The sequence below is a fragment of the Melanostigma gelatinosum genome, assembly GCF_949748355.1.
Source record: "Melanostigma gelatinosum genome assembly, chromosome: 9".
NCBI lineage: Eukaryota > Metazoa > Chordata > Actinopteri > Perciformes > Zoarcidae > Melanostigma > Melanostigma gelatinosum.
Window position 1 is genome coordinate 19,224,323 of NC_136642.1, and position 12,877 is coordinate 19,237,199.

At 44.4% G+C, this 12,877-nt stretch overlaps 1 protein-coding gene across 2 annotated transcripts in view; it reads right to left on the reverse strand.

Moving 5' to 3' along the window:
* The window catches only part of zhx2a (zinc fingers and homeoboxes 2a), a 29,802-nt gene extending 20,434 nt beyond the window's left edge, over nucleotides 1-9,368 (reverse strand). The window contains exon 1 of one of the 2 annotated variants that reach the window (XM_079274748.1): nucleotides 9,178-9,368. The gene's annotated coding sequence lies outside the window, so the exon portion shown is untranslated. Of the gene's footprint in view, nucleotides 1-8,956 lie in introns of both variants that reach the window. The other variant, XM_079274747.1, reaches the window with a different exon arrangement.
* Nucleotides 9,369-12,877: the final 3,509 nt, after the last annotated feature.

The window sequence follows — 12,877 nt, forward strand, 5'->3', positions numbered from 1 at the left end:
CTTTATAACTGTGTTGAACCACTGTAATAGTGAAATATTGCGTTACATCAAATTCATTGATATTCATTCAAGCTGGAATATTTTCTATTGAATTATTGGAATGTTGATTATCCACCACGTGATTAGACACCTCTTCTGAAGACAAACTCTGCTTAAATCGCTAAAAATTAGAATTGGGTTTCATAAGGCCCTCGCCATGCACTGCCTGAAATGTAGAGACACATGCGGCCATCACACGCACAAAAGGCGTATGGATGGCAACCGCTGCGCTTGAAGCCATGCATGAAGTACAAACCAGCCAGTAACACCAGGGCTCGAAAATAACGAGCACGAGACAAGAAGGCGACATCAAAACCACAAGCTGAAGAAACGCTTTACTGCAAATGGCCACATGACTTTGTTTGTAGCATTAACTGAAACTTTGAAGCTCCGACAAACACTCGTATACCACGAGTAACAAAAACATATTGCACAGAGAGAGTGCACACACTGCCTCTTTCTTTGGCACTGGTGTAGGGGGTGAGTTTTCCCTCCAGACTGCTTGGTCCACAAAGTCAGCCACTGCAGTGAGGAGGACAGTGTGTGTGTGTGACTGAGTTGTGTGGGTGAGGAGAAGCACCGTACAGCGTGTCCCAGCAGGGGTGGAAGAGGCGGAATTTCAGACAGTCGCAGAATTGATTTAAATCTCATCACGCGGCTCCTCTCCAGACCAAAGCAGTGCTGCACTGCATGTTCTGCATAGCAACAGAGCAGCCCTACTTTTGCTGGGCTGGGATAAAAGACTCAACGCGGACAAATGATGAGAACGGTTGTTCAACAGATAGTGGATTTCTGAGGCCGGAGCTAATATTGAGTGGTAAACAAATTGCAAATTTTCCTTTACAATTGTGTATGTTGCACATTTTCAACATCAGCACTTTTCCTACACAGTATTTTATTCAATCTACGAAAAGGTGCAGCGGGGAGAGACTACTTTTGCAATATTATGCACCCCTCAGCTTTTGTGACAAGTCGCCAAACTTTCGCCGTGTAGAATAAAATAATCACTGCTGTGACCTTATTCAATCCACGGACACCGTGGCCTATATACAGCGTGATGGAGATACTGCCACGAAGACTACACTACAGTGGACCAAGAATCCAGTCTTCAGTTTATTCTGGTTCACGTAACATTGAACACAGACACTAGTCTCACTGAACACACACCGTGTCTCACACCGTCACACACACCAAGCTTTAAAAATATCCAAGTGTCACCCACTCTGCTGCTGATGGTTGGGTTACTATGGTAACGCTGTAACCAACAGAGATGGTACTTGTATCCGGGAGCCGAAACCCAGCAGAGGTCAATCAGTGTCACGACAGCAGCGATGCTTAAAATCCAGCTGCGCTTCACTTCTTCTGCACCACGGTAAGGTTCACCATATGACTTATCGTACACATTAAAAATATATATATTTTACATTGTATAAGCATTTCAGAATGACATATTTAGAGGTGACAAATCTTGTGTACGCCAGTGGGCATACATGCAAAACATTACGCACCGCATCTTCAACTGAATGCATCTTACAGCCGCCGCGATTCCAACAATAGACTCTAAATAAGCCATTTTACATAGTTAGTCGTAAGCGTGCGATTAAAACTACGGTGAGCTCGGAATTTGCGTTGCCTGCACAACATCATGGACTGATGCGTATCCAACGGGCATACTGTCACTGAACATGCAAGGCTGTCTCACATCAGTTTGTTTCTGCAGCCCCATATAAACTCAGAGTGACCCCATGCTGAAGGGCCAACACGTCAACGAGCATTCACTTGATCCCAGGGCTGCGAGTGGGAATGAAAAGCAGATGGGGTGCTGGACTGAGTTTTTATTACAGCAATCAGAACAACACAGGGGTTAACACCCCTCTTCAACATTTTTTATTTAGCTTCCATAATAATGCCCCCCCTCTTGACTTGAATTTGCTGTCCCATTTGCGCTCCCCCTGTCCAGCTCCATGCTCCTCTTTCACTCTCCCTAATGGCTTTCTGCACAGACAGCCACACTGATAACAGCACATTATTCTCCCACAAAAGCATTAATCTCCACCGTGACAACTTTTAACAGCTTAAAACCACTAAAACGCTCATGAGTGTTTTTGTTTGGGCCAGGTAAAATTTGAGTTTTCAGTTACCCTAAATGCACTGGGGTAATCTCTTGCACCCAACCAGCAGCCTCCAAATCAGGTCAACAATGACAAAGGACATGGACTGAAGTTTTGCAGAACCCCTACCAATAGCTACTACATTGTAGTCACTGCAGATGCAATGTAAAATAGAGTTAAACATATATTGTTGTATGCGTTTTACAAAGCATGTCATTTACATGTGCGCGCATGCATGGGACGGAGAGGAGGATGTATGTCACGAGTTCAAATGAGAACACTTGGATTTTGTTTGTTAGAGCCTCAGCGAGCACTTACTGCGTCGCCAGACTTCCCACCTGTCCATCTCTGCCTTCCCTGCAGTGGGTGTGGCTTGTGAATCGTCTCCAGCCTCTCCTCATTTGTCTCATGCCGGGAGGGGTGTGTCTGTGCTGTGCCAGCGGCTGACGTGGTGCAGTGCAGAAGGACCTTTAGTAAGCTCTCTCTCATTTCTCACACTCTTTCCTTTTTTCCCCCCAAAACTTGAAATTTGGAGGACACAGATGGGAGAAGGGGAGCTATTCCACTCACATGCTCACACAAGCCCCAACGGTCTACATCAGTGGTCCCCAACCCCCGGGCCGCGGACCGGTACCGGGTCGCGGGTCATTTGGTACCGGGCCGCACAGAAAGAATAAATTACTTTTTTTCATTTCATTGATTATCAGAGTCGGAAAGATATTTTATTTTGAAAAATGACCGGATTCTCTCCCAATTACATGCGCCTGTCTCTCTTGACACATGTCAACACGCTTGTCACGAGCGTTACTTCCCAACCACAAAAGACCCACGAACTGCGAAGGAATGGATCCGCGACCCATTTGTGAACAAACCAGGTAAATTGAGCTTATCCGTGCCAGAGGGAGATCAGCTGCTGGAGCTTGAAAAGGACGGCGGCCTTAAAAGTATGTTTGGGACAACAACTCTGCCGGTGTTAAATGTTAAATTACCAAGTACAAGTGGGAGTTTTGCTGGACAGAGTTCGAATCCAGGTTGTTGCGATCTTTCCATAAATGTATTTTCTTCCATGTATTTCTTCATACGTGGCTGTGATGCAGTGCTCACTCATACAATCATAATCCCTGCAATTGATATGAGATGTGTCTTTTAGATCTCCAGCAATATGTTTGTGAAAGTGTGACGAAAAAGGCGACAGAGGCAGAAAACCGCTGCAGCTGTTAAGCGAACACAACACGCGCACAGAAGGAAAACCAGTAGGTCCAGAAACCAGTAGGGACGTAACACCGGTCCGTGGAAATATTTTATAACATGAAACCGGTCCGTGACGCAAAAAAGGTTGGGGACCCCTGGTCTACATGACATACAGACACCGATTTGCGCGCAAGGGTGTGAAACGAACTTTTTCGACAGTTCCATGCAGCGGTGATTATGTTCAGCATTTCACCAGAGCATCCGATTCAAACTTTCATGTTCTAATAGACTGCAGTGGCGAAAAAAAAAATAGAAATGAGCCTCTGGCTGGTGATGCACATTCAGAACAAACAGCTGCACAGACTGCTTTGCACCCGTAGACACAGATGATAATCAATGCAGCGATGATGCAGTGGAGTCTTTAATAAAATATGCCACTTAAGATATGACCGACTGCAGATACTAATGGTGGGGTCCGGTGCACCTGCTCTCACACAAACACCTTGCAGTCTCTCGTTTCTTCTTTCTTTTCCCGGTCACTCGCCGTGTGGCCGGTTTTCTTTGACACACCTCTAGTGCGGTTGGATTTTCCGACATGCTGAGCACCACAGACGTTGCGATTTTCATGGGCGCAAAACGGGCGACACCATCTTTAGTAGAATACCAGAAAGGAGGATCGCCTTAGTGCACACATAAAACTGTCAAGAGCATTGTGACCTTTTGTGTGCTTAACCTGGAAATGTTGCTACTTTGGTTTCCCGGAATCAAACTACCAGTCGGTCCTGAGCTCGCAAATACCAGCCTTGTACAGCAAAATCGAACATGACACCAACGTGGACCATTGCTTTTACAGCTGACGGTGCTAGTGGGCCTTTAGCCGCCATCGGCTTCTCATTTCTGTCTCTCGCGGGCGCAGAGTAACTCCGTTGCCTCTTTCTCTGCATCGCCCAGTCTCCCTCAGACGTCACATGCACTCTCTCACACAGTGTTGCTGTCATGCTCCCGCTCCTTCTGTCCCTATGTAACCCTTCAGCTCTGCCTCTCTAATTGCATCCTTCACACACCTCCAGGTGATGAGCTCATCTCTGTGGTTGCCTTAGTCACCTAACAACACGTCTGAGAAGCCGGTGGCGGCACAGCAGCGAGAGGGAGAGAGGACCTGAACTGAAAACACTGGAACAGAGCGCAGCGTATATGTTGGTGATGTCATCACAGAGCCCAGCTGAGCACGACAGGCCATGATGACAACAACCTCCATCCTCCAACCCACGATCACTCATTCCAGTGTCTCACAAAGAGAACGGACAGCCATTATAGAGCTCGGGATCGGATATGGACGTGTGATGCGAGAGGTCATGCTGGATGTTCCCAATGAATGTGAAAAAAAACTAAAACTAGTTGAAACCCACCATAGGTCTGCTGGCACGGCTCTAAAAAATAACAGCCACACATGACAATAAGGAGGTCTGGGCTCAAGACAAATGCAAAAATATAGGACTGATTAATTTTGCACAATAACGGTGCTAACAGCTAACGTTAGCCGAGATTGCATTTAGTTATAATATGATGAGTTCAAGCACTATTTAGTAAAACTGAGTATTGGGAGAAAATAGATCATAAACACACGAGGTAATCAAATGTAATCCAGTTTTTTTGAAAAGAAACTTGAATAATTTAGTTGTTTGAAGGAGTTTTTTTTTCACAGCACATAAACAAGATATTAGAGGATTATGACCTGTATAATTTCCTAACACTAACTCTTTGCAGTTTATATTACATCATTTAAACTACGAATGACAAGCGCCTGTAGAAAGCAACCAGAGTTGGTGATTGACCTGCACCGTAACCACTGTTTCTGCTCTTTAACAAAGAAAGTGAGTCTGTTCTTGCATAAACAATCGTTAGCATAGCTATACTAATGCAGTATAGTCTAGCTATATAGCTGTCGGTCAGTGATGGACTGCTAACGCTGGATAGGAAATAATAATTGGAATCCCTCAGTTGACCGTCACATTAATATTTCTACCACTTTAAACAGGAATCTTTGGGCATTCAGAGCTGAGCAGCAGCTTGGCCTTTCAGTCCCTGAAACTAAAACATTGTCTAACGCAACGTTAGCTCAGCAGCTGAAGGAGGGGACTGGGAGCTGGATCAACTTAGACGTTATCTGATATCTTCAGCTTTAATCGTCAGACGTCACCTACCAGCCTCATGGTTACCAAAAAGGGAAAACTACATAACAATCATCACACATATAATACAATGACACATAAGAACGATTGACTAGTATAATGAAAATGATTGTTCATGTGAACTACAGAAAATTGGTCTTGTTTTGTAGACACAGATGAACTTCGTATTTGGCTGTAAGTAAATACTGATATTTGTCAGCTGTAGTTGAGCTCCCGGCTCACACACTGGACAGCTAGAACTTCAGCAGCACACACATACAGTTTCTCACACATCACTGGAACAGGACTGCCTGCCACCTGCCCAGTTAAATCTACCGAAAACAAACATAGCGTCTCATTGTTTTACTGTCAATCTTCTGCCTCAGGTTAGTTCCAGATAATGTCAATGGCTCTTGCTATTGTGATTGACACATGCGACATCTAGCGCCAGATAGATGACTGTCAGGAATCAGATCTCACACATCATTTGTAACAATGATATTTGACTACAGTGCACTTTCCTTGCCGTCAGCCCATACCAATGGTTTCTATTTCAATGAATCTCACCGACTGAGCCTTGTTCATTTCCCACCATCTGAGTACAGTAAACGACTAAGCGCCTCTAGGAACAAATACAGCGGATCGCCTCACAGCTGGATGTTTTGGCTGTGACATTCTACGAGGTCACGGTACATTGAGAAACCCCGCAATGTTGAGCAAGGCGGGAAAAATAGGCGATTTAATAACAGCAATTTATCGTTCATGCCACTTCTTCCAAAATAATAGCTGCCAAATTCCTTACTGTAAACAAACCGAATGATTCTAGGCTTTTGAGAAAATCTCTCGTGATTGAAATGTGCTGCTGCTGTCACAGTGCAGTGATGATGGGACAATCACTGATGTTATGGACAACAAGGTAGTGTGGGGACATCTGTGCATTTCTCTAATCCCTTGAGCAATACTGAGAATAACAATTTCCCAATTTTTTTTAAACAACGCCTGAATCTCACATCTGCCAAACTGTAAAAACCATTCAGTAATGTCCTATATACCCAACAACAGGGATTTTAAATCATGATTCTATAATCTATATTGTAGTACTGACCTGGTGACAGTCAACTTGTTTGGGGCAAGCAAATAAACAAAACGTTTAATTTAGGTGGATTAATTGAATATATTAATTTTGTATACACCTATTTATGGCTGTATTCCCGACATCATTCTACAAAAAAGCTTGGCTACACAATACGCTAAGCAGCTGTGTGTGATCTGAAATATGCCGGGTTACTTTTATCAACAGAAACCGTTTGATTGTTCAGCCACCAATAAAAACGGGCCGGCTGTCATTATAAATTATACTAAATTATCTGTGATTTGACAGATCACACGTGGAATCCATGTGAAGAACAAACACGAGCCACATGTCTGCTCACATGGAGAGAGCAAGAGGTGCATGGCTTAGCGAGCGAAGCCAAGTTTATACCCAGAGGAATTGCCGGTAACGGGTATGACAGGGGGGGGGGGGGGGGGGTTAACTGCGCTGCGATCAAAAACATCGGGCTGTTGATCAAGGAATGTTTAGAAATGCAACATAGTAGGTTGTCCCAGTATGAGGGGGATGTCGTCGATTGAAAATATTTCATCAGACACACAGTAAGAACGTGAATAGTCTGGGTGACAGCTTCACTTAGAAAAGCAGCATCCACAAAGTTCTTTTCCATTAACTTGCCCACCTGTAGGGGCCGAGTGTGTAGACCTGTCTAAAACTGTGCACTGCTGAACAGGTGCACTGAATTATAGCACGGTAAATCTGTCACGGACTGTTTATCACAAACGGCAGTATGTAAGATATGAAATGCTACTTTAATCTCAACCTAGTGCTGTCAGAGTCGAGTCGGACCGTCTGTCTTCTTGTAATGGTTGTAGTCACCAATACTCACGTAGACGTTGTTTGGGACAGACTCAAATCAGACCATTATTATGTCCATAGAACTGAAATTCAGTGAAATGTATGATTGTATCACAGATAAAATGTATTTAATGTGGATGGGTGTAGTCACGCCCAGGTCACTTGATGTGGACCGTGTCAGCACCCATACCAATCCTGGGTATTCAGGCATCCAGGGGACGACGGCCTCTTGATGGTATTTAATTCCACTGTGGGCATTAACGCTGACAAAATGATGTAAAATCTCCAAAAGGCGATAAGACAACTTGCATGGGGCTTGAATAGAATGCACTCGTTCACTGTGACTTTGAAGAAACTTTACGGCGTTACCCCCCCCCCCCCCCCCCCAATAATAAACCTTCCTTAATGACAGAGTAGTGCATGTGAAATGTATCGTTGCATGACACAGCGATGGAAGAAACTAGAAGACAAGGCGAGGGATGATATACACTGGCCTACCAAAAGCAAGCAGACTTTTCCTGTTTAAAGTATGTCACGACTGTGTGTAAAATGCTGGCATGGGATAGGTTTGATCCTCTATATAAATAGGCATGTTTGTGTTCATAAATCTTAAACAGTGCAGGACAACATGTAGGATGCATAACAATGCAATAAATCAAACTACCACTTTCCCTTTAAAAGGGTTGCACTGGGTGCTCTGAGGACACATTTTCCTCTGGTTGACACTGCGTTCATTATTAAAGTTGTTATTCTGAATAAAAACAGCCCTTTTGCAGCAGTAACGCGCCTGCTGCACCGGCAGGATACAAGTCCGCTCCTATGCTACGGTGCGTCTATCCGTCTGCATGCAGTAAAAGCCGTGGTCTCGGAGGGGAGGCGGCATCACCAGGGGTAACGTTACGCCTACATCACAGAGTCGCAGAAATCAAAGTCTATAAACAACGTCGGACTCCCAAAAGTTGCGACCCGAACCTCAGCACCGCTGAACGCGAGCGGGCTACACCCGGCCGCGTGCTGAGTTTAATAACGGTCGTTTCCACCGGCCAACCCGAGATGTGACAGTGGGGCGCAGAAAAAACCCACTCTCCCCAAATGTTCCCCCCTTCTCGCCATCGACGTAACAACATGTCGGCAAAGGACGGCCATGTTTTGCTGGTTATGTCGACACGGTGAGGAGGAAAAGTAGACACGATGCATCTCCGCTCCGCCGTCTACCACCACGGCCTCGACGTATCAAAGTGAAACTTAAACACCGGAGGGAGAAAACGTCCAATTAACACATTGGCGGACACATTGTGTCTCAACACGCAGGTGTGAACGGCAGAGCCGGGTAAAGTTCACGCGGTTAGACAAGTTACAATATTTATACAGAGACGTGCGGGTGTTTGGGAGACACGCAGAGGCAGCGCGAGCCAAGAGAGGGGCACAAAAAAACAACTACATGCAGTTTTAACTTGAGGGACTTTTAAGGGTGGAGGGGGGGGGGGGGGGGTGGCGTTAGAAAAACAAGAGCAAGAGTTGATCCATTTTCTTACCTGCCCACCGTTTTGGCGCGATGCTCAGGTGGCGCGGTACAATCCCAAAGCGACTGCGAAAACAACAAAAATGTGACGGACCGGTGTTAAACACTCTCGCGGCGGTCCGGTAACCGAGCAGACAACAGGCGACAGGAAAGAGAACATTGGCGATCACAAGGAGGATCTACGCCAAAAGCCACATGATCGCCGACGTCAGAGTACGTATTTGCATGCCGTACCGGAGCGCCGGTGTCCGTCCACAGCGGGTCCATGGCGTCTGCTGCCGCGAAAAGTTGAGACACGGGCTGAGGAAAGTGAACCAACTCCGCTTCCAGACGGCAGGAACGGCGCTCGTGGCTCCATGTAGCATGCCTGCTGCGCATAAATGAATGAACGGCGCCTTGTTGCCGTCAACTTGTCCCCCGTGCTGATTGATGCCCGCCTGTCTCTTCGCTGGGAGCTAATTGAATATTACAGTATCAGAGGGGGCGTTGGTTACCCGTAAGGTCCCACCCCCTCTCTTTCACCCCGCCCACCCCTCTTTCTCTCCCCTCTGTCTCTCGAAATGCATGATGCGATGCTAGGTGAGGAGTTGCTGCAGTGCTTTCTTAAGTGGGAGCTAGTCTGCAGGGGGCGGCTCTATACATCTCCGTCTTTCATCACACACACACATAAAACACAGTCTCATCTGGATCCAGGAAAAGGTTAGTCTGAGGTCAGCTGATACAGCTCGTGTGTCGGTGAGACAAACTGGCCTGAATTGACACGGGCGGCTCAGCGAGCTCGCGCACAACAGTGACCCCCACTGGATCCTCTTTAGAATTGATTTTGACCTTGGCCCGTGCACGCATGCACGTTCCTCGTGGAGTCACGTACACAGTTTGCCCTGCAGCGGTTTCACCAAACTCAGTGTCATTCGTGAATACAAAAAAAAGAAAGTGTTATTGTAATAAAGTGTGAAGTCAGCATGGATGGAGGCTGGCTGAACATAGATTGCAGTCTTTGGTTTACAAGCGTAAGATAATTGAGATATCACACATGTGAAAGGTTGGCGCAGGTTAAACGCATGAATGTGTTGCAGAAAATGCTGTACTTTTTGTAGTGTAGGCACTCCAATTTTAACCACACATCACTTTTGATATGAACATTTGTTCCATGGTTAGGACTACCAGCTGCCGACCACAAAATAAAGGTGATAAGATAATGACTGAGTGGAAGAGAAATTGCTGTTTGTGCGAGAGCAACAGCATCTCTTTGTATAGTTTGAGCTATTATGTATTTAGTAGCTATATAGCTTGTTCAGTTTCTGCATGACCAATGGTAGTGTAGCTGTCCCCGATGTCATAGGTCAAACTGAGTGTGTTGGTGTTGATATTCTGCTTGAGTATTTCTAATATTTTGACTTGCTCTCAGACCAGAACACTGAGACAAACTCCTCTGGCTCGAGGAAAAACAAACCATAAAAGGAATGCTGATAAATTGCCTGTCTCTCACAATACTATGGAGGGAAAATGGTGAAACATCAAAACATAGTTAAGATCAAGAGGAGGTTATTTCTCCAACCTTGTTTTGAAAATGTAATTTTCCTCCCGAATGTTTTGGCATGTTGTTGATTCACATTTTCACATATCTTCTGGCCCTGACATCAAAACTCTCGTATGAAGGTGAAGAATTTCTAGCATTCCTTTTTTGTTGTTGTTGTGTTTGAGCAGTAATGAAACAGTTATCTTTCATGAAGTGACCACCTCTCTGCTCTGATCCTTTCACACAAAATTCCGTAACAAGCTATTTGAATGAGTTAAAGTGGTCCATTTATCTCTTAGCTGTCAGGTCACTGATGTGTTTCACTGATGTGCTTTCTGCTGGTTTAATCTTCCCTCGCAGTGGTTCAATTTAGGCTTGATTCTTTATCAGGTCCTCTCGGTCTTCATTGAATGTGGACCAAGCTTCTCTCTTTGAGGGAATGTGAAAGCAATAGAGCTGATAAGGTGTCACCAAGCCGCCTTCTTCGCCTCCCACAGGCCTCAGAGAAAAAGTCAATAAGAGGGAAACAAATCTGAATATGAAAGAGATGGTATCTCGCCAGTCTGGATTTTAAGGGCTGCTCCTTGAACCTGTCCATCAGAACTCAGGCCGGACAGAACAAAGCAGCGCCCCACTCGACCAGTGAGGCCAAAACAGTTCTGACTTGAGAGGACAGAACAACCACCTCATAGCTGAGGGTCAGATTTCTCCTCCACAAGTCAGAGCAAGCAGACACACACACACACGCATATATACACACATTACTTTTATATATATTTATACATATTTGTAAGAACATTTTACATCACTTGACTATCTATGTAGTTCTGATAATGTCAAATTTAGCACAGCATTCTGTATGAGTGCACAGTGCTGTGTCATGCATGGTCCATTATTGTGCCAACTGATGGATGGATGCTGGTAGTAATACTACACCTGCAAAAACATGTCTAGAAATGATGTTAGGAAAACCTAAAACATAGAATTATTTATTTGTGGTTTATCAAATAATAACAAGGCAAGCGACAGAAAGGCTCTGTGTTCAAACCCCCCCCCCCCCCCAGTTCATGTGAGACGTGCTTCGGGTGTAAAAGCCCCTTTTCGTTTCCGACAATGTTTTAGGTGACGTGGCATTCGGGGCACTTCAAAGGTTTGGATGGGCATGAAACTTGCCGGGTTAAACCATCAGTGCAAAATATGAGCAACTGTGTTAGAAAATATCTGGTTCTTTGATAAAAACCATACAAGCTTCTGTAAATAAATAAAAAAACACAAGGAGAGAAATTAGCTATAACTTCTGAGTTGCATTTTGGTACAAAACATCACCATCACAAACAATTTCAAATTATTTTGTGAGCCGTTGCAGCCAATGTTGAGCTAAAGCTTAAGTTATGTTTAGGAATAAATTCAGCAGCAGACAATGGCACAGCGTTTTGTTCCAAAGTGCAACACATTTTAATTTGCTCCAGCTGTGATTCATACCTCTGACATGCTTTTTCGCCATAGCAACAGTGGCTCATGTGTATTGTAATATTTATTTAGTATATTTACAATCATAATACTTTTATTGGCACATTTTTCTTTTGAAAGATCACATCCAACATACAAGTTGATAAAAGTTGATTCCTTGCAAACTCTGACAAAGGAAGTGAACTTGACTATGCTTAGAATAGGCTCTGATGCTGTAGGACTTTCTGTAACTACAGATGTTGTTATGGTTTTGTGTCTTTCACGAAAGAATTTGTTGGAAAATGTATTCAATCTCTTAATCTAGATTTTTACTTCAATTCTCCAGTAAGTATTAATAAACTTAGAAAGGACCTTTCTAATCCCAGAGACGGTGAATTCTGTGAATGTATAAATGTGATTAAAACAGAAGGTCACTAGATGGTGCCACATGGCTGTACAACCCCCTCATATGTAGAATCCCCAAACCGACTGAACTAGAGTTTGTTTGTTATCTGAAGCGCACACATGGTGGAAGTGCTGCCGGCTTTCAGAGCACCAACCTAAAGTAAGTATCAGAGCTTTGGGCCTGACTGGGTCTGTCCTGTGCTTTTTTTATTGAATTGCAGTTTTTCTGACCCTTATCTCTTTCATCTACTTGAATCATCTGATGAGGATGCTCTGTTCGCTTTAGCCTCAGTCTTTACTGCATTGTTAGATGGCACAGAATGAGCATGATGTTTCAAATTCAAATAACTCGGTTGGACACATTAAAAAGTCGTCGACCACATCAAGAAGTTCCTGTTTTGCCAGAAATTTGCCACCGGAGGCACGTTAAAAATGAGAAGTCTGTCTGAAATCAAAGATTCATTTGAAAAATAACTATTAATTTGAGTGATAAATCTGCACGGTAACTGTAAACTACATACAGTATGTGTCAAGCTAGACAGTAAAGGACAATAGGTGTAG